The 20,571-nt window shown below is 45.3% G+C and overlaps 1 protein-coding gene across 1 annotated transcript in view; it reads left to right on the top strand.

Annotated features, from left to right (window-relative positions):
• Window positions 1–17,725: 17,725 nt before the first annotated feature.
• RNF220 (ring finger protein 220) overlaps window positions 17,726–20,571 on the top strand; it is a 219,551-nt gene continuing 216,705 nt past the window's right edge. The window contains 1 exon segment of the mRNA XM_066324994.1: window positions 17,726–18,034. The gene's annotated coding sequence lies outside the window, so the exon portion shown is untranslated.

Below are 20,571 nucleotides of genomic sequence, written 5' to 3'. Positions count from 1 at the left end.
ATCCTAACCCAAGATCAACTATCAGGTCTCTGCCTGCTGCTGGGTCAGCACAGAGGAGGAGGGACATTCCCCAGTCCTTCTCCCAGTGCCTCCCTCCCAAGGGTCTATGGAGCAGAGCTCCTTTTAAAGCAATAGGATTTTACATTATTATGGCACAAAGAAACATCAGATAATTTTAAAGGCAGCTCCGTTAATACTGTTCAGCTGCTTATGCTGAGTGAAACTTTTAAATGTCTTATAATACACATGACAAGTAGTTTTGTATCACTGTTTTCTACTTAACAAGTTAATAATGTGCCAACCCAAATCCTTCAGTTACTAACACCACCGGTGGGACTCATTAACCAACATGAGTACATATTTAAGGGAATACTAATATTCACAATGTACATTTTTATATTCACGTTGTCATTCTTGAAACCACAGCTCAGTTCTTGTGTTCTGTTGAAACATTTGTTTGCAGAGGATTTCTCTCTCCCTTTTCCTCTAAACACAGAGACTATCACTGGGGTATCATTCTGGTGAATGATATTAATGACAGCCTGTCATCATGGAAAGCTATTTCTAGCTGTCAATTAAAGGGTGTTTTGAAAGAAAGCAGCTCATTCAAACCCCGTGGGAGCAAGTGTGTCTCATTGTTTGACAGTGACCCCCTTGATGAATTTGGGAGCAACAGCAGTTCCGTGGGGCTCGGAGCTTTGCAGATACAGCACAGGGCTCTTGGATGACAATGACAGGAGATTTTAAAGGTGCTGATGTCCTTAGCAAAGAAAAGGCAAAAGAGTATTTCAGATGATAAAAGCAATCTACAGGTAGGAGTGTTGGTCAGGAAAGAAGTCCCAGGGATATTGAGCCATTCTCCTTCATCTTATAATATAATTTCCTTTCCAACATCCCAATTTATCAACCTCCATCTTCAAATATGTCTTTTTACTTGCCCATGCTAACCCAGTAGAAGGCTTCTTCAGCTTTTCTCTACCTGATAGATGGAAAAACTCCTAATTCCTAGATAAAATGTATTTATAACTAGTTTAATTAATTCTGGAAAAATGATCCTTTGATTTAACTTGTTTGCTTCTTTCTTTCTCCTGGTGTACTCATAGGCAGCTCTCAGATCCAAATAATTTTTGCCATCTTTGCTTCGATGGCCTAAACGAGCCATTTTTTCCTTGTGTCTCCTTAGCATATTATCTTTCCATTTCCCACTCCATCTTAGTAGACCTCCTCTGCACCTGCTTCAGTTTCAATTAAATTTTCTTGAGCATGAGTGCCCAGACTGGCATGTGGTATTCCTGAGCTGGGCTCCAAGGCCTCATACAATATATGTCACTTTACCCTATAAATATTACTCACATAAACATGCTTGATTTCTACATTTCCCCCCTCAACAGGGTGGTCCACTCTCAGGGCTTTCTCTTTCCTTTTATTTTCCTAAGCACTCCTTGCGCAGTAATAAAAATGTACAGACTCAGTGGGGATCTGTTTTAACTTCAAATGTGCTGATTCAGTTCAAAAACCATTAATTCAGCCAGAATCAGGGCCATGGGGTGGAAATCCTTTTCCAGTTAAAACAGAGGTGAGAGGACAGCCTTTGGCAGGCTAGGAAATAAAATGCATTAGAAAAACATTGCAGGACATCAGAAAGTGGCTATTGAGTGGGCTATGTTAACAGAGGACGAGGGAGTCTTGGACATTTCACATGAGGATGGGATGTCTCCATAGGAGATCTGCTTGGATTTGAGCAAACTTCTGGGGTTTGATGCATGGGAGCTTTTTATTTCTCTAGTCTGTGCTTTGCTGGAATGGTCAGAGTAGTCCCTGCTGGACCTTATATTGACTGAGCATACAAAACTAGTCAGATAGGCTGGTCCTGTCTCCAAAAAGTCCCACTTTAATCACGAGTGCAAGAGGATGCAGTGAAATGCAAAGCAAACATAAACAACTGTGTTGCTTGGGCTGTAGATCAGTACTCCTCCCTTTTGTGTGGGTCCCAGTGGATCCAGCTTTTGCCCCTCACTCCCCTTTGTACATGGGGTGAGGAGAAAAAACCACACGTGTCAGGAAGGCGTCAGCACCAAAACAAAATAAAATGACCCATCAGCAAAGGATTTCCCCAAGATATTTGACCAAAGGAAAACATAGCCTGAACATCAGGAGAAATTTCCTAAGACTATGATGCATTAAACTGTGGGATCACCATCCGAGAGGAGCGGTGGGAGCCATGAAACCAGCCACTTACAGCACTGTAAAATGTCCCATTGGTGCCAGCGTGATTTCAGTTCAAGGGAGCTGCACTGAATCATCTACCATGCCTTTTCCAACTCTTGCTCCTAAAAATCAGACCCAAGAAGTACAAAGAAAGAAGGGCAAACAGTGATGTCAATTTGCCAAAGAAATACAAGCTTTTCTACATTATTGTATGTTGTAAAACCCTTGTGCTCCCACTGTATACTTAATCTTGATATTCCAATGCCATCCACAAAAAAATTCAGGTTTAACCTTGGTAAAAAATATTGTGCAATTGGGTGCAGTTTATTCTTTATATTTTAATAGCTATAACAAAACTCCATTGCTAACTAGTAAAAAAAAAAAAAAGAAAGAAAAAAAAAAGAAAAAAAAAGAAAAACTTGAATGTGTTTTACAGTTATGTCGTCATGGGAAAGCTGTATTTCAAAGTGAGGGCATCAACAGCAGTGAAATGGGACATTTTAAAACATTTTAAACATTTTAAATGAGATGTTAAAAAAACCCCACCACTTCACCAAAATCTCTTTGCCAGTATTTTAGCTAATAGGGTTGCAGTGTATAAAGGAAGGGTTCTGACGCCTGCACAGGCCACCCAATACTGAGCCGCTTCTCAAGTGTCTTGAACTCTAAGTGTAAATGGGAAAAACATCTAAAATTAAGCATTTCTCCTGGAGGAACACATTGCTGATAAAGCAAATCTTCCCATAGGACAAGCACACCTGCTGGAAGGTAGAGAGACATTTTTATGTGTGGGATTTTAGCTTGAGATAAAATACTTTTCACAGGCAGTCATATGGAAGACAGCTGGCCAAAAATAATAGCAGAGGAATTTGTGTCCCTTGGGAAATTCTGAGGTTTCAAAAAATATGATTTTTGACCTAAAGTTTAGTGCTCGGATTTTTTTGTGGTTGTTGTTGTTTAATGACATATTCCCAAATAAAAATAGTGTATTTCTTTTCACTTTACCACTTTGACATTTCTTTTGCTTTATTATGACATCATTCTAGAAGCCCAAACCATCCATTACACCACACTGTTTCCTTTCCTCATACTGTACATTACATGGACAGGCATAATCCCCACCCTTTTTTAAGATTCCTATTAAACCAGCTGAATGTCTTTGTGAAACTCAATATCAGGAACAACAAGGATCCCTGCCCTAAGCTGAGGCAACAATGGGTTTTAACAATTATGTTTCAAATGTGCATTTAAAAGATGGACATAAGAGTCTAGAAGAGGGGGGGAAGTGCCTGGCACAGTCTGAACAACCCCAGGGAACATGACTGTTCCTGAAAAGCCTGAACTAGCTCTTGGTGGCTGGCAGGCAAAGGGCCTGGCACAAGGCTATCATCACTCGTGGTTTGATTTTTGCTGTGGGCAGGGAAGCAAAACTTAACATAGAAAAAATATTTTACCCAGAGAGCACTTGGTTTCCCCCCAGCTCAGGAGACGCCATGTTTTAGGCTAAATGCTTGGACCAATTGGGGTATAATGTATAACAGGAATAAAATGACACTGTCAGAAGGAGATGAGGGGGGAAAAAAAGAGAGAGAGAGAGAAACCTCCACAAGTTTATATTTTTAAAATAATATTTTAAAAACATTAATTTTTAAAATATTTAATTTTAAATTTAATATTTTTATTAATTTCTCAGCAAAAGCTTGGATAATGTTGATACACTCTAGTAAATGTTCTCAGTTACTCTAATCAATGTTCTCTGGTAGAAAATTGGTGTGTTGGGAAAAAAAAAAATTACTTACCCTACCATGAAATCTCTTAGGTTCATTATTTATTTGGACTCAGTTGTGATGCTTTGTGCTGGGGAAAACTTCATGAATTCAACATTGCTCTAAACTGCCCCACTGAAGCTAAATAATTACTTGGATAGTTCTAGCCCCTGCTGCTCCAAGTGTCCAGAGGCTAAGTCTTTGAAGTAGTTCCAAAACTCCTGACCAAAGCAGCTCTTTTCCCCAAACTTAAGTCTCTCTTTATCTCCAGAAACACACACCTGCAATGGACAGCTAAATTCACCAGGGAGGGTAGTAGAGGGTTTGCTGCCTGGTCTGGGAGTCAGATCCATGCTCTCACATACCTTCTGTCTACACTGCTTTAATTTCCCCACTATCTCCCCCTCTGTTTATTCTATTTTCTGCCTCTTTATCTTTTCTCTCCAGAGTCTGGAGACCCTCTTTCCTTTTCCAGCCTCTCTCTTCCTCCCATCATTTCCCCTAGCTTACTCCTTCCTTCCTTTCTTTCTTTCTTCTTTCCTTCCTTCTCAGCACTCTCCCTGGAGTTTCTATTCTCTCTTCTCTCCTCCCTCTCTTCCATCAGGACTTCCCCTAATCCTGCAGGAGGTACCTACTCTGCCCGGGGTAGAGAGGAGGAGGACATGCCATGTCCAGAAAAATCTGAGACACAGACATCCCACTTGCCAGGGGACCATTCACAGATCCCGCTTCTCCTGCTGCTTTCCGTCCACAGGTACCAGCTGTGTGGATTGTCACGTAGGAGTGGGAGCACCTAAGGGGTCCTGGGAGACTCAGCACAGAGTTCAAAGGCTGGAGACCTTGACCTCTGTGCTTGCAATTGTCCTTTGAAACCCAAGAGAAAGAGCCTGTGAAAGTGAGTGGTGCATCCTCCCCCAACATCCTCCTTTGTTACAGCCCTGAAAGTAACTGACCTTGGAAATATCAAAATTTCTTTTCCCCACCAAAATGCTCACTCACACTGGCTGCCATTAGAAAGCACAGCTGAGACCATTAAAATTTATCACACCTGTGACCCACACTGGATGGTAGGGAGAGCTCCTCCAGCTGAAGAGGCCAGTGTAGTAATGTGCTACCTTATCTCTAGTGCCACTGACTTCAGTCTATTTAATTTTCCCTTTGATTTTAATATAGATTTATTGAAAACAACAGTTATCAAAACAAACTGCACTGGCAAATTGGTGTTCGTCTGTAGCTGTACAAGCACCTATAAAGCTGCCAGCGTATGAAATAAATGGTGCTATATGGGAGGTCAGTTATTGCAATAGAAATTCCCCAAGGATTTGCACTGGGCAGTTTGATATTTTTCTTATTACCCTCTTTTCTTTTCTACTATTTATGCCTCTCTGTTTAAATTTAAAGCATACAGCCATCTGCCAAGGCGAGTGTCTCTGATAAAATAATCTCTGGTAAACCTTTTCATGAGTGGGCTTCCCTCAGAGTACCAGCAAATACTGTTGTGTCCCACTTAAAACGCAGGCAAATGGAGACAGGGAAGCCAATTTTTCCAAGAGTTTGCCAGCTAGGCCAGCTCTTATTCCCCCTCTGCTTTTGAAAAGGTTTGTCCTTACCTCATGCTCCTTGAGAAAACCCTACTGATTAAAGCCCTGCTTCTTGCCATGTTATTTAACCTCCATTTAAATTCTGCGCTGTACACACATCATACCTAGTATCTGTGGGCTCCTCCCTACACACAGTTCTAAAAAAATCAAATCCAATCATAGTCTAAACCTGCTCATCAGAAGAGATAAAAGGGTTTCAGTACTGATCTTCACATCAGGAGAACACAAATCAAATAACATAACTGTCAAATGAGGAGACGAGGTGTTTAAATGCCTATAGAAACAGGAACTCTAATTACAGAAACATCTATAATGTAACTAATATTATTTACATTAGAGCAATGCTAATCCAGATGAGGGTTAATGTCCCTGCTCCTAAAACATTACAGTTTAAATAGACATGAGGCTGTGAGAGGATGGAAGGAGCATCAGCATGCTCATCCCTGCTTGAAGATCAGAGTTGGAGGCAAACTCCTCACAATAGAAGAGGATGAAAGTGAGCCAAAATATGTAATAATGAAGATAAGTTTAGTTGCAGCCAAAGAGAGAAAGCGACTTGCGCAGCCTCACACGAGCTGCCTGGGGGGGTGACAGAAAATGAATAAAAACCATGGATGGCTTATATGAGTCTTTTACTCACAACATTACTCAGCAGTGGGCAGTGCTTGTCTCTCTCTGAGTCTTGCACTGTGCCCTGCAAACATCCAGGTCACTGGGAATGAGCTCCTACTGCCACTTCTTAAAGTCAGGCTGTGGGATTTTAGACCAGGCTGCACTGTGTGGACCTTTTTCTTCATGTGAGAGGCACAAGCCATCATTTTGGTGGCTCTAGGGAACAAGGCATCTTGCTTTGGTTGACAGAGAAAGTGTTGAACTGATGGAGAGCAATAAAACTGCTCCATCCCCTGGACTGATTCACTGGTCAACCCATCAATATGCAGACAACCCATCACATGCTCAGAAGCGAACCTTTGGGCCTTAAAGTCTACACCCTGGAGGAATTCACTCCAGGTCAAAATCCTCCTAGTTTTTATCAGTCTGTACCAACTAGGTGGAAAACATGCAAGTGCTTTGTCCTTTATCCACTGTGGTGTCCAGCTCTGGCAGCTGTTTCCCAAATTCACAGAGTGCTGATGAGAGGATATACTCTCCTTCTCCTCCATCCTGCCCCTTCCCGGTCTCTTCTTAGTGCAAAAGCTCAATATTCAACACTTGCAGCTACCAGCAGTTTAGAGACTACTTGTGGTCCTTCCTGTCTGGCCCAAGACCTGTCTGGCCCAAGGCCCTACAATGTGGAGTTAGAAATTATCTGTTTAGACCATGTTCCATTTGATATGAATTACTGAAGCGAGGTATAAACAGAAAGAGCAAGTATGAGCTTCTCTGGATAAAGCCATTGCAATATTAAATATAGCCCTGATCTCTTCAGGGATGTCAAACAATTCTCATCCCCTTCAGAAACTTCCTGTAAGAATAGCAGTCCCACACATCTAAAATGAGACATAAATCTTCTGCATTTGGAGGGAAAGGATCCACGCAATTTGGCACTGGACTCAGCAGGTTTCCCAAGGCTCTGGTAACAGTTCAGAACAAAAGGGAAAGCCAGCAGGTGAGAAACAGAGCATTAACGAGTCTGAATGACACATGCAGCCAGATTGTCTGCTTTGCTGACAATTGATGCCATCCCTATTACTGGAAAAATCCTGTAAGCATGCTTCCCTAGTGCTCAGCAGTTTATTGCTATGGGTAGCCAGTTTCTTGTCATGGCTTACAGCTTCTGTGAGCTGGTGTAAAAAGGCTTGCTGTCGCCAGGTTTACTGGTGGAGGCAGTTACTGCACAGCCAGAATGTGCTTCTCCAACCATCTTGTATGCTTTAGGATTCTGCAAAGTAGCAACTGTATTATTAAAACTCCTCTGGCACAGCCAGAGAGACTGTCTTCTAGAGAACCTCACCATTATGTCTCACTGCTGAGCATCAAACACCAGACAAGGGAGAGAGCATCCCACGAACAAGACCTTCTGAACCTGCACAGGGGGAGGGCAAGGATTTCCACAGATGTCCCTCTAAACAGGACCATTAGGAGTCCAGGGCTGAGGTATTTAAGTTGGACAATTTATTCTTACCATCTCAAGGAAGAATAAGTTGGAAGACTGGAGACAGTGGCCACTGGAGAGCAGGATGGTGCAGTTTAGGACAGCAGCCTTGGGGCAGGCACTGGATGGCTGAAGAAGTGGATCCAGACAGGGAGGGACTGCAACTACTGATCTGCTACAGAAACAGTTGATAAACAGGGTTCTAGAGCACTCCCCTTGTTTCTGCTAGTATTCCCTGTTCACTCTCACTCTCCATTTCTTTTCCTTTCACTCCTGAAATGTCTCATAAGGAAAGACACATAATTTGGCTCTCCTGGCAGAGGAGATATGACACACACGTGTGGTTTCACATCTTTAAATCTCTCTTACATCCTCCACCTACAGCCAGAAGTACCCTGTAGCTGTAATGGGTAGGCAGAGCTGGGATGGCAGGGAGAGGAGAGAACAAGAAGAATTGGAGGCTGAGGCAGAGCATCACTGTGAATCATTGCAATTTCCTCTGATCCTGTTTTATCATTGGGGGTGGGAATGTAAAAGAAGCAGAACCTGTGTGAACAAGGTCAAATTAAATCACATTTCCAGGCTGGGGAAATTACTTTTGCCTGCAGCAAGAGAGGTGCACAACACGAATGAAGGAGGGGAGGTTCATGCCACCAGGCATGCTGTATCCAGCTATTGCAAGACAGAAGGAATTTATAATTAGCCCACTGAAATATATCCCTGCAGGATTTCACTGGAGGGGGGAATCACGCCAGTTGAATGTGTAACAGAAATACCAACTGAGATCTGATTCCAAACCTTATGGGAGACAGCTCATCCTTATCTCAATGAACATGTGTTTCTGTCTAATGGGATGACATTACTCAACAGGGTCAACTACCCACATGATCTGAGGACATAAGAGAGAGACACTGAACATCTCCAGGACAATTCAAATCTGACAGCTTCAAGGAGATCACTGGGAGAAAGACCCAGATGCTATTGAAGTTCAAGATTTCCTACAAGAGCACACAAATTGTCAGGTCTGTTAACACCTCTTGGTCAAACCTTACCACTGTGTCTCACTGTCACAGCCTGTGGAGGGAGAACAGTGCCGTGTGTGGGTGGCTTGATGAACTGATAGAAGGATGGATGCAAAGGAGTCTCCTGAAAACCAGCCTAGAACACAGGACTGGAAGAAGTGACCTTTCATACACTTCACATACAGCAGAGAGAAATTAATACATGCAGCCTGACTGGATATACATGATACATTGCAGGCACCTGGGAATCTGTGCATTTGCCTTAACCAACTCAAAGTCTCACTGCTAACAAAGGAAAGTAGATGACATAGTGAGTGCAGGTGAAGGCTCTCAGCTGCGAGATGCCCAATTTTGGATGTTGCCTTTGAATTTTTCAATTTTGACCAGAGTCAAAAATGCAGGAGTGTGGAGATGGACCAGACCTAGAGCTCACCTAATCCATGTCTTGCCCCTGGTGCCAGAGGGCACAGCAGGCATACAAGAAACTTTGCAAGGGAAAACTACACTGGCAGGACATGACATTCCCTGTGCCAGTTTCCTCTTCACACTAGCTACTGATCCAACCTGTACTGTATGGGCTTATGCCTCTTCCAAGTTTTATTGTTGTTATTTGCTCTTAAAATTCAAGCTATTCTTGTTATCTGAATCATTTTCTGAATTACAGTAAATTCTACCTTAATGATTCCATGGAGGGGTTGAGTCTACAAGAAAACTGCAGAAGCAATAAGATATTCCTCCAACAATCAAGGCAGGAACCTGAGGGGCCGTGATGTGTAGGGCACTGGGACTGTATGATGGGATATGAGGCATCTGAACTGGATGGCAGAAAAGGCTAGCTCAAGATAAAGCTGAGCCAAAATAAAGAAATTTTGAGTGTATCAGTTTCTGAAAAGGCTCGTGTCTGACAGAAAGCTGGCTTGTTGCACGTATTTGCCTGCTTTAAATAATTTACTGCTAGAGTAATGTGAGCTGAATTAAAGGATGAGAGGGGCAAGAAAACAGAATGGGAAATGCATGTGAGAAGTGACTTGTGAGAAAAACTGGTAGAAAGAAGACAGATATTTCTCAGAGGAAGATGGGTAATTTCCTGGAAGGGGAATTGTGACAGCCAGGCACCAAGTCCTGGAATTCAGCAGCAGGAGTTTATTTCTGTATGAAACAAAAAAAATTCCAAGATTTTAAGAAGAGATTGTAAAAATGGGTGCTGAAGTAAAGTTTGGTGACTGAGGTAAGGAGGAGCTTAAGCTCTGAAGCACATCAGCCTCTCAGAGAGGGAAGGGATGATCCTGAGGAGTGATGCTGGGTTGGGTCTGTAGCACCACCCTTCCTACTGCAAGTATCCTGACGAGTGCTTCAGAGCTGAACTCTCTGCTGGGGCATGACATGTGCTGAGGCAGAGTAGAAGGCAGGTTAGGTGCTCATGGGCAGGATGGCAGTCACAGGGACAGGCTTTCCTCATGCCATGTCCCTGCTGGACCACACTGCCATGGGACCAGGATAGGGGGGTTCAGCATGGAAGTCCCCAGCCTGACCCAAATCTCCAGGGAGGGACTGGTTAGGCAGAAATTCCTGCTCCCCCACCCTGCCACAGGACGGGTTTGCTTTGCTGGAAAGGAAGCTTTGCAGAGTGTTCTGCACAGCACAGAGGGGATGGAGAGGGAGGAATGTTGAATTGTTGAGAAATGCTCCGCTCTCATCTGAACAGAGATGGGTTTGTACTTCAGTTGTGATTTTTTCTCCCTTCAGCTTTAATCTCCAACTCCTATTAAACAGCCAGATCGGTCTAGAGAAAGAAAGTATTTATTTATTTGGTTATTATTATTTTTTCTAGACAGGAATACCATCTCGTTGGCATGACAACAGTGCTGTGGGCCACCATAAACACTGGATCATTAGCACCAATGCATTGGGCCATTATGTAGGCTTGGCCATCAGCACGGCTAAGGTGTGTGAGTTTATGGTGCAATCCCATTCATGTGACAGCATGGGAATTATCACAGCAGTCACAGTAGTGAGCACTACAGCTGATGCTGAGGTCCAGCCTTATACAGAATTACTTACTGCATTGGCAGAAATCATTTCTCCTTTGAAAGAAGGCAGGCACAAAGCACAGGATTGAAGTCACCCATGGTGTGTGGGCTGCCTCATATCTAATGCAGCTCCTGGGATGGACTACAAACATCATAATACTCAGCACTTTAAACTCCTAAACAACATCCTTGTGTGTCATGCAGTATTATGAGAAAATGCACATGCATATAAGACACCAGTGTATTTTCTCCTACGAACAGGCAGTTCTCACCACTACAGATGTGCGGAGTGCTCAGCATGGCCCTGAATTACATGCACAATCTCTCTCTCTGTATGTTCTTGGGAAAGAGCAACTTGTCTTCCTTTTTACTGTAAAGGCCCATTTCAGCTTATATATCTGTAGCAGATATTAATAACAATCATGCTGCACTTGGCTGCTACAAACTCTGACTGATGAGAGCAGCCCTAACTCACACAAGTTTCCAATTGATTTTATCTCATGTTAAGCTCTAACTAATCACACCGGAGAGCTGCCTTAAAAGCTCACTAGATCTGCCCTGCTCAGGTTTGCTTGCCTGGCTAAAAGGGGAGGTGGATATTTTTCCCATCCTCTGCTGAATTGGGCTTCCCCGCTGAATTGGGAAGGGAGGAGGAGGAGCCTGGAGCCAGAGGTCCAGGCTGTGGAAGTAGTGCTCCCCTACACCGGGCTATTCAGCTTCTTTGGGCCCCAAAAACGAACCCAACATTTTCCCTGCAGTACAAACACAAATAAATAAGAAGATCAAAGTGTTGCTCACCCCGTGCACTTTCCATGGGCCAAAGCAGGAGCCACCACTCTGAACTGCTCTCGGACGTGGCTCCAGCTTCCCTTGGCTTCTGTGGCACAGTTCAATAGCTCTGCCTTAGTTTTGCTTGATCCCATTAATGACAAAAATGACAAACACATATGCGTTGCCTTTATAGCTATTTCACGCTTTGACATGATCCTGGGCAAGTTACCTATGCTGTCAGTGTGATGGATGGTGCACAGAAGGGGGGTTGGACAGGTGTAGCTCTTCTCATAGGGAAATATTTTTCCGCACCATTAGCCTGTGGAACTCCTAGCAAGAGGATATTGCTCAGAGAGGGATTAAAAAAAGCCCTGAAAAAAGAGTGGATGCTTGTACAGAAAACAAGTGTCCAGTGCTGTAATCAAATTTTAGGAATAGTTGATAGGAAAGGGTGTTCCTGCATGCATGTGCTTAAATCACACACTGTGGCTACCAGAGTTTTGGAGAGAATTTTCCTCAGGAGCCCATGTCCCAGAAGTTCCTCTTTTGGGCTCTAGCTGTGTAAGGCTTCAGTTGTAGAAATGATAATGTGGTTGATGTTCACATAAGAGCCGTCTAAAACAGTTGATACAGTTACTTGTCCTACATCTGCCATCAAGTGTACAACCTCTTTATTGGAGATGGAACTTTTCAAGGGGAAGGTCATATAGGAAATGATACTGCAGGACAATGATATATAAAGAATACATAATACTTGTTTGCAAAATCCCAGGCATGGTGTCCATTCTACTGAATGAGAGGAGAAAATCTGAAGAAATCACTGAAGAAATTCGGCGATGAGCAAAGTTTAAAATTATACTGGCATCTTGCAGCATGTTATGAAAAACAAAACCAAGAGGTTCTTTTGTGTTAGTCAGGAGACTTTGGAAGAGATCTAGGTGATGGTGATGATAGTGATTCTGGAAATTACAATGGTGATGAAGAAGAAGAAGAAGAAGAAGAAGAAGAAGAAGAAGAAGAAGAAGAAGAAGAAGAAGAAGAAGAAGAAGAAGAAAATTAGTTTATCTCTCAGCCATAGAAAAATTTTGTAAGCTGAAGAAAATTTTCTTACTACTAGTTGTATGAGTCAACAACTCATTTAAAGGACTGTTTTCTCATTCTGGGAAGACTGGTCACTGAGAGTGTGCCAGCTCTAAATTTCAATTTTCTGGCAGATAGTATGATTTCAGCCCTGCCTCTGCCAAATTCTTCCTGTGAAGAGAGAGGTTCTGGCAGAGGGCAGCCACAGATGGCTCAGAAGACCAAGAGATCCCATATTAGCTTTCCTGAGCTCTGGGACAATCCTTACAGCAACCACTAGAGTAAAACCCAGATCAGCTGCTAAGACCAGAATAATTCTCCCAAACTCATAGGTCAACCTTCATCTCAGATGTCCTTGCTAATAGCATCAGAGTGAGACATGGCTAACTGCAGAGCCTCCAAGCTCCTGTCCTCCTGGAATATGGCCACCAGCTTAGGGATGCTTAAACCAGGGCCACAGCTCTGACAAAACCAGGAGATAAAATCATTTGGACAGCAGGGACTTCTGGCAGACTGGCCAGCACCTCCTCCCCGGAGTGGCCGCTGTGGCGGCGGCGAGGGCAGGGTGGCGGTGGCACGCAGCTGAGACGCGCTGGCTGTAGCCAGCAGAGGGCATGGACATTACACACGGCAGCCAGGCACCCACACCCCGCTGGGAGCGACTGCCGCCTCCGAGGCTCATTGCGGGGGAAAGTTTAGTTTTAATTAGTTCGGTAGTTCGTTTGCCATCTTTCCCCCCTCCGCCCATACTGCGGATGAAGCGGTGCAAGGAACGGTCTGGGTCTGGCTACAGGTGTGATGGTGCCAGTGACTGCAGGACGTGGTTCCGTAACTGGAGAACTTCAGCACTTTCTTGGGGTGTCACTTCTTGGGGTAACAAATCGGGCACAAAACAAGGCAGCTCCCAACAAATGCAAGTCCCTGTCCCAGAATCCCAGTGTTCTGCAGGTACACACGCAACGCAGTCTGCCCTTCGCTTTCTGCTGTTGCTGCTACAGTTTATCACATTTCTTAATCATATTTTAGCTAGAGGACATAATAATGAGTGAGGGGGTCTCTTGTTTTAAGAATGCACATTGGTACTGTAGGAATACAGCAGACTTCCAATCAGGGCACTGCTCATGGTGGAATTTACATGTGTACTTGACTTTATGCATTATTAGCAATCCTATTGAAATCTGTAGGCATAAAGTTAAGTGCATCCAATCAACCCTGTAGGCTCAGGATTGTATATATTAATTTAGACTTCAATATTTAGAACAGTGTTTGCAATTGGAAGGGACAGGACTGTGATAGCCTGTAACAATCTCAGATTTTGTTTTAATATTAAGTGGAAAAAACCCCCACAACTGGAGGTGTACCCTATTACTTTTAGAGATGAGCAATACAGTCAAAGTTAAATCAGATGTTCAAAGTTATTTTAAGGTCTAAATAATCAGTGTAGCATATATATTTCAGTGGAAATTTTTCCTATGGGCCTCTGTGCATATCACAGCTCCATAGTGGTGCAGGAGTCCATGTTTATGGATCCATTTTCAGGATCAAAATCCTCATTAGTAATACAGATTAATGGTAATTACAAATATAAATAACTTGAGTGTATCTTCTTATTTTCCTCTGAAGACATTGCTCACAGAAGCTAGCTAAATGCCAGATTTGTTCCCTGAATCCAAGCTGTATTAAGTTTGTGTGTGACGATGCAGTAACATAAAGTTAAATAAAGCTGCCTTTTTTTTTTTTCCAAGCCTCAAAACACGGAGCTTGGTTCTCAGCTAGCATAAATTGGACACTGGCGCAGGATTCAGATCCCTTTTTCCATACTAAGAAACTGAAAGAGTGAAAAAAAATTGCTTTTTGGCTAAGAACAAAAGAAAGACGTTTAAATCTGAGGGATCATTTTTCATGATGTTGTAAGTACTGAAAATACAGCTTTAAAATAAGAGCACTTTTTTCCCCTAGAATTCTGTAATTTTGATGGTGAAGCTGTAGCACAAGCTGGGCTGTGACTGAATGTTTTCCCCAGGATCCCTGGGAGATAAGGGATGGTTTTTAATGTGGCCTCCTGAAGTGTGTCAAACTCTGATGTTATTTAAAATGTAGCTCATCTACACTACCCTGTGGAATATTTACTGAAGTCCTGAACTGTTGATGCTTTTGGTGAGGAGCATGCTGCAGAATGAGCACACTGGAAATGTGTGTGGTGCCAACTAATTCAGGGTCCCCAGAAAAAAATGTCAGGACTCAGGTATTGAGACATGTCTGTATGCACAGCCTGTGGGGTAGCTGTTTCCAGAGAGGTGTTTGAAATCACCAGTGCAAAAAAATTATAACTTCGGTAAATCAGAGGGGTTACTGATGAGCAAAATACATGCACAATAATGCTTGCTCGAATTTGTGAGAGATTTTTACCTGGACTATCCAAATGACAGTTTTTACACAAAGCAGGAAAGGAGTTCCGGAATCTGAGCCCACGTTTTCCATTATGCCATGGCTGATCCATGGGAGAAGGCAGAGCTTGCTGCCTGCCTTGCCATCCTCCTTGCTCTTGTACACAGTGTGCAGGAAAGCAGCAGTGGAGCAGATGCCTTGAAGGGAAGCAGGCTCTTTTTGGTGGGTGTCGTCAGCCTCTGAGTGGCTGAGCTGCAGGTGAGAGCAAGGAACAGGGCTTCTGGTGGTTGAGTCAAGAAAGTACATGAAACTCCTCCACTCAGGTGCTTTCTTCTTGAATTGAGAAGCTTGAAATGCATATTGTTTTATTTTGAAATTTAAATGTGAAAATAAGGACGTTTATTGTTGTTGTTATTATTATTATTATTATTAACATTTCCAAAGATTTTATCATTCAAAAGTCTCATTATGCAAGCACTCTGCATAAGACCTGTCTCTGAAGTGCTGCAGGAAGGATGTGTGCATTTCAGTCCAGCAAGAAGCAAACCATCACTGTCGGCACCCAGTTAAGGCCTGAGGACACGCTTCATGCTGTGCCTGTGGACAGTTTTATAGGGGCTGGAACATTCGGTGATCCTGGAGTAACAGGTAAAGCCAGCCCATATACTTAAGTGATGAGTCACTGCTTACACAAAAGTTGATGGGTGACATAAGCATGTGATCTCTCTTGCTGTCATACACAGGATATAGCCCAAGTGGTTGATGATGCTGATGGAGAGGACTTCTTTTTACAGTGTATGTCACAAAGCACATTCATATTTTGAGAATGCCAGTGCAGAGTTAGAGAAGAGCCATAAAATGCTGCCCGTACTATTTTTAAGAACAACTTGAAATTATTTAGCAGTTGAAGAAAAAAGGCAAAACATTTTGCTCTTGCACAAAATAAGTAAGTCTCTTTGGATCAATGTTTAGTGTACTTCACGAGAAACAATAAGACAAGTGTTTCTTTTGAGTCCCCATTTAAACTGGCTCTTCCATTTCCTATGACGGGCAGTTTTTGCTCGGGACACTTCTAGGACTGGCAGGGAAGTTGCCTGTGGCCGAGGTGGAGCGTGTGTGCAGAAGGATTTGTGCAGAGCGGCGACGTGCATCCAGGAAACATTAAAATAGCAGTGTGAGTGCCGTGCGTGCGTGCCGCAGTTGGGAAACGCTGGGAGTGTAAAGTCCCTAATTTGCTATCTGGCTCTGCTGTTGCTTGTCCAAGGCAAGTTTGGGGATGATGCCCACCCCTGGAAATCATGCCTATCCGATGCCAGAAGATGCCGCAGGGTACGTGAGGGAAGGCTGCGTCCCAATGAGCATCCCGAGAGCAGTCGGCTGCCTCGGGGCCGGAAGGGTACGGGGCTGCCCCGAAGCGGGGAAGCTGCTGCCCGGGGAGCCCAGCAGCGTCCCGCTGCAATTTGGGAGGGAGCTGCACGGTGGAAAATATGACCGGTGCCAGGCGGGTGGGCGAAGCCGGCACGGCGGGGCTGGGAGGAGAAGCGGCGCGCCCGGGAGAGGAGCAGCCCCGGACGCCCCATTTGGGCAACTCCGAGGGCCACGGCTGGCGGGCAGCCGGCGGGTGGGCGCCGGTCCTGGACTGCATTTCCCATACTGCCCGAGTGCCCTAATGTATGCAGTGCTCAGCCCGGCTCCGTGTGTGTGAGAGTGTATGTGAGCGCGTGTGTGAGCGCGCGTGTGTGTGCGTGTGTGTGTGCGGCGGGAGCCCCTCGGAGAGTGGAGGCTCATTCACTGATGAGAGCCGGCACTGAGAGGCAGCACTGCTCCTTCCCTCGCACCCCCGCCGCCTCCCGCGCTGCTACATGCGAGCGGCGGGCGGGCAGCGGGGCCAGCACGCCCGGGACTGCCCCGCTCCCCGCACGCCGCCAGCTCCGCGCAGCCCCCGCCGCCAGCCGCACCGTGAGTACCGGCCACCGCGCCCGCCCGGCCACGCGCAAACTTTGCAGGGCAAGTTTCAACCCCCTCCTCCTACCTCCATCCCAGCCCCCTTGCCCTTTCCCTCTTCCTCCTTCTCCCTCCCCAGCGCCGGGGAAGCCGGGCAGCTCGGCGGCGGCAGGGAGCCGCGCCGGCCGCGGGGAGGGCCGGGTGGGTGGGGATCGGCATGGTAATGCCGAGGGGAAAGGCAGATAAAAGGGGGCCCCCCCCGCACCCTCGGCGAGCCCCGAGCTGCCCGGATCCTCCCCCCGCAGTGGCTTTCCGAGGGGGACCGGTAGCCACCAGGGGGATCAGGTGCCGGGGACTGCCGCGGCAGCCCGGCTGGGGACCGCGCACGGCGAGGGGGAGCCCGGCCGGACCCGGAGACCGGCACGGATCCCTCGCTCCCAAATAGATATATTTTTTAAAAAACTATTTTTTTCCCTTTTCTTTTTTCTTCCGTATTTTTCGGTGGGGCAAGCCGGGCAATTTCCGCGCTTCCCTCCGGTGCTCCCGGCGCTCTCTCTCTCCGCGGTCGTTCTGGGCAGCGACAATTTCATTTCCCAGCAGCTGCAAAACAAAAACTTTTTTCAAAGGAAATAAGCAGATCCACGCACCCACCCAGGGGGTTGTGGTTTGGGAATTTTTTGTTTGTGGGCTTTTTTTGCCTTTAAAATATATAAACTTAGTCTTTTATTTTGCAATAAAAGTATCGGGGGGGCGGGGGGGAACCAAACCACTCCACCCCCTCCCCCCCCCCAAAAAAAAAACCAAAAAAACCCAAAAACCAACCAAAACCCGAAACACCCTCAAGGGTTTCTGTGCGTTCAAGCAACACTGCCCAGACAGTAATTTTATTTACTCTGAAGCTTTCATTTTTGCGATCGCGCAGTCCCCGGGTGAACTTTAGTTTTAAGCCATCCCCAAAATGCGCGATCCTCGCTCAAACGCCGATTTTTTTTTTTTTTTTTTTGACCACTCGTTGTTAAGTCGCACTTAGCTTAATTTTGGACGCGACTGAAGTTTGTCCAACATCCTCGCCCCTCTTCGAGTCCTTCATCTCTAAAAGATTGCCGCCCTTGCCCCTGGCTGCTTCCAGGTAGGAACCAAGTGCCTGGATCTCACATGCGGTGTTATTCTGGTTTTATTATTGCAGATAAAACAAAGGTAGAGAGGCGCTTTAAATTGGCAGCGTTATTCAACGAATGAGCTAAAATTACTCCACATGAGAATGGCGTAGCTTGGAAAGCCAGAGGAGGTGAAAGGAATTATCCCTGTTTTTGCTTTAGGTTCTTTAGAAAACTTTCTGGATCATCCAGCGATGCGATCGAGAAATTGCAGGATTTTCTTTCTTTTAACCAACAACCCCAGCTCTAGACCAGGGAAGTCTGTAAATAGGTTGGAAGCATGGAAAATAATTCTTCACCTTCAGATCTAAATGCATAAAAACCATCTGGTTGACCACAATGAAATCATTAGGAACTGTCTACTTAAAGAGTTGTATTGAATGCTTATCCTTCCACACAGGAAATGTGTATGGTAAGTGATTGTTGCAATAAATCCAAACAACTCTGGGCATCTTCGCGTTTGATGATCTTTGTAACTCGGGTTTAAAAAGGAAGAAAAAGTGGAGGGGTAGAAAGGCGACTTAGCGGGCTGTAGGGACAGGGCTGGCGGTGCCCCCTCCCGCTGCCCTCCCCGGGAGTGAATAATTCCCGAGGCGGCGGGAGAGGAGCGGCCCCGGCTCCGTCCCGATCGCCGCTTCCCGGCGGGACGTGCGGGGCCGGGCGGGAGCGAGCCGGGCCGGGCCGGGCCCTCAGCCCCGGCCCCGCCAAACACCTGTTTAATGCGCCGGCGGGGAGCGCGGAGCGGTGGGGCTTGGCGGTGTTGGTAGGCTCCAGCCCGGGGCTCACCCCCGACGGATTTTATTTTATTTTATTTTATTTGGGTTTATTGAACAGTCTCCTCGGGCGGGAGAGAAAAAACCGGGAGCGGGGGGGAGAGGGGGCTGCGGGCGGGTGCCAGCCCGCTTGTCCGCCCGCGGGGGCCGTGAGGGGCCGTGAGGGGCCGGTGCCCGGGGCCGGGGCGCGCCCGCCGCCCGCGCTGCCCGGCGGAGCGGGGCTGCCCCCGGAGCGACGCCGCCCGCGGTTTTCGTTCGGATTTCGCCAAGTCGGGAGCGGGGTCGGGGGCGAAGCGGCAGCAAACCCATGGGTAGGCTGTGAGCTGTTTTTTTTTTTTTTTTTTTCCTTTTTCCTTCTTTCTCTGTTTTCGTCTTCCCAAAGCCCCGGCGCTTCCTCCCTCCGGCAGCCGCCGCCGCGGGAGCGCCCTCCAGGCCAGGGGGCTTTTCCCCGCGTTTTTTCTTTAAAAAAATTAATAATAATAATAATAATAATAAACTAAAATAAACTAAAATAAAAATACTTTTAATTTTTTTTTTTTTTTTTAATTTTTGAAGAAGAAGTTTACAGCCAAAGAGAAGCGGGGCTCAGTCCAGGGCCGGGACCGGGGCCACTACGCCCGGCCCCGCCGCCGCCTCCTCCGTACACCGCGCTCCTAATTTTTTTCCTCTCCCCCTTAAACCGGTTTCCACGGCAGCTGTCCGGGTGTGCGGCTGCAGTTGGCATATTTTACACGTTGGGAAAAAATTAACTGTTTTTCCTTTGTATCTTAATCCAGTGATGAGAGCTCTCCTTTGTTGGCTTTCGAGCTTGCATTTGTTTTATTTATTATAAGGAAATCCAGTTTGGTTCAAATATATAATCCATTTGAGCACTTAAATCCCCAAACAGCTGGCATTATTTTGTTTTATAATCTTTGGCTTTTCTGCACAGAGCATATTTCTAAATTCCTACTTGACATTTATGGGGAAAAACTTTTTAATGTAAATGGGTATTGTGATTTTTTTTTTCCTGGGTATTTCCTAATTTACATGCATCATCAATTTGCCTGGATTTCCTAATGTTTTCATCTTTTTTCCTCCCCTATAACTTGTTAATTAATTTTTTTCCCCAAGAAAACTTTTTTTTTCTGGAGGGAGAAAGACGTTAATTTGCCCCATTACTTTAATCTCTGGCATTTGGAAATGGTTGAGAGACCACAAAAATGCAACCTGTTGTAGAAACCAGAGTGGTGTGTTTTATTTATTTTAATCGATAGCAGAGAGGTGATTTAGTAATAGGAACTCTGAGTAACATTTAGTAAAAGATTTGCAGATCTGGTGGCTGTGTATGGGGTGTGCATGTGCTCGCATATGAGTGCGTTTCTTTGCAGGCTGATTAGCAAGTAGGTTTTACACTTATAACCAGTGGTCACTGCTGTTTTCTCCACTTGGTGGGTGTTTGTGATGCCTGATAAATGCAGCTCGTTCATGGCTTCTCTTACTTTTATCAGACTTTCCTTTTAACTAATGCAGCACCATGCTACAACCTTTGTAAGCAGAGGATTCAAAATTAAGCTAGAGAGAACTGATTACTACTTGTTTCTTGGTGAGAGATTTTTTTTTTTTTATGGTTCACCGCTAAAGGTTCTTGATACAATTTGCCTTGGTCGTGGGGTGTTTAGCCTCGTTATTAGGAGCATACATGATTACACAGGTAATTTGTGCACACCTTAAACAGAGTAACTCTAAAAGCTAGT

Source organism: Sylvia atricapilla, chromosome 9 (assembly GCF_009819655.1).
Source record: "Sylvia atricapilla isolate bSylAtr1 chromosome 9, bSylAtr1.pri, whole genome shotgun sequence".
NCBI lineage: Eukaryota > Metazoa > Chordata > Aves > Passeriformes > Sylviidae > Sylvia > Sylvia atricapilla.
Note: the sequence above shows the minus strand (reverse complement) of the source record. Positions and strands in the feature narration are given on the sequence as shown.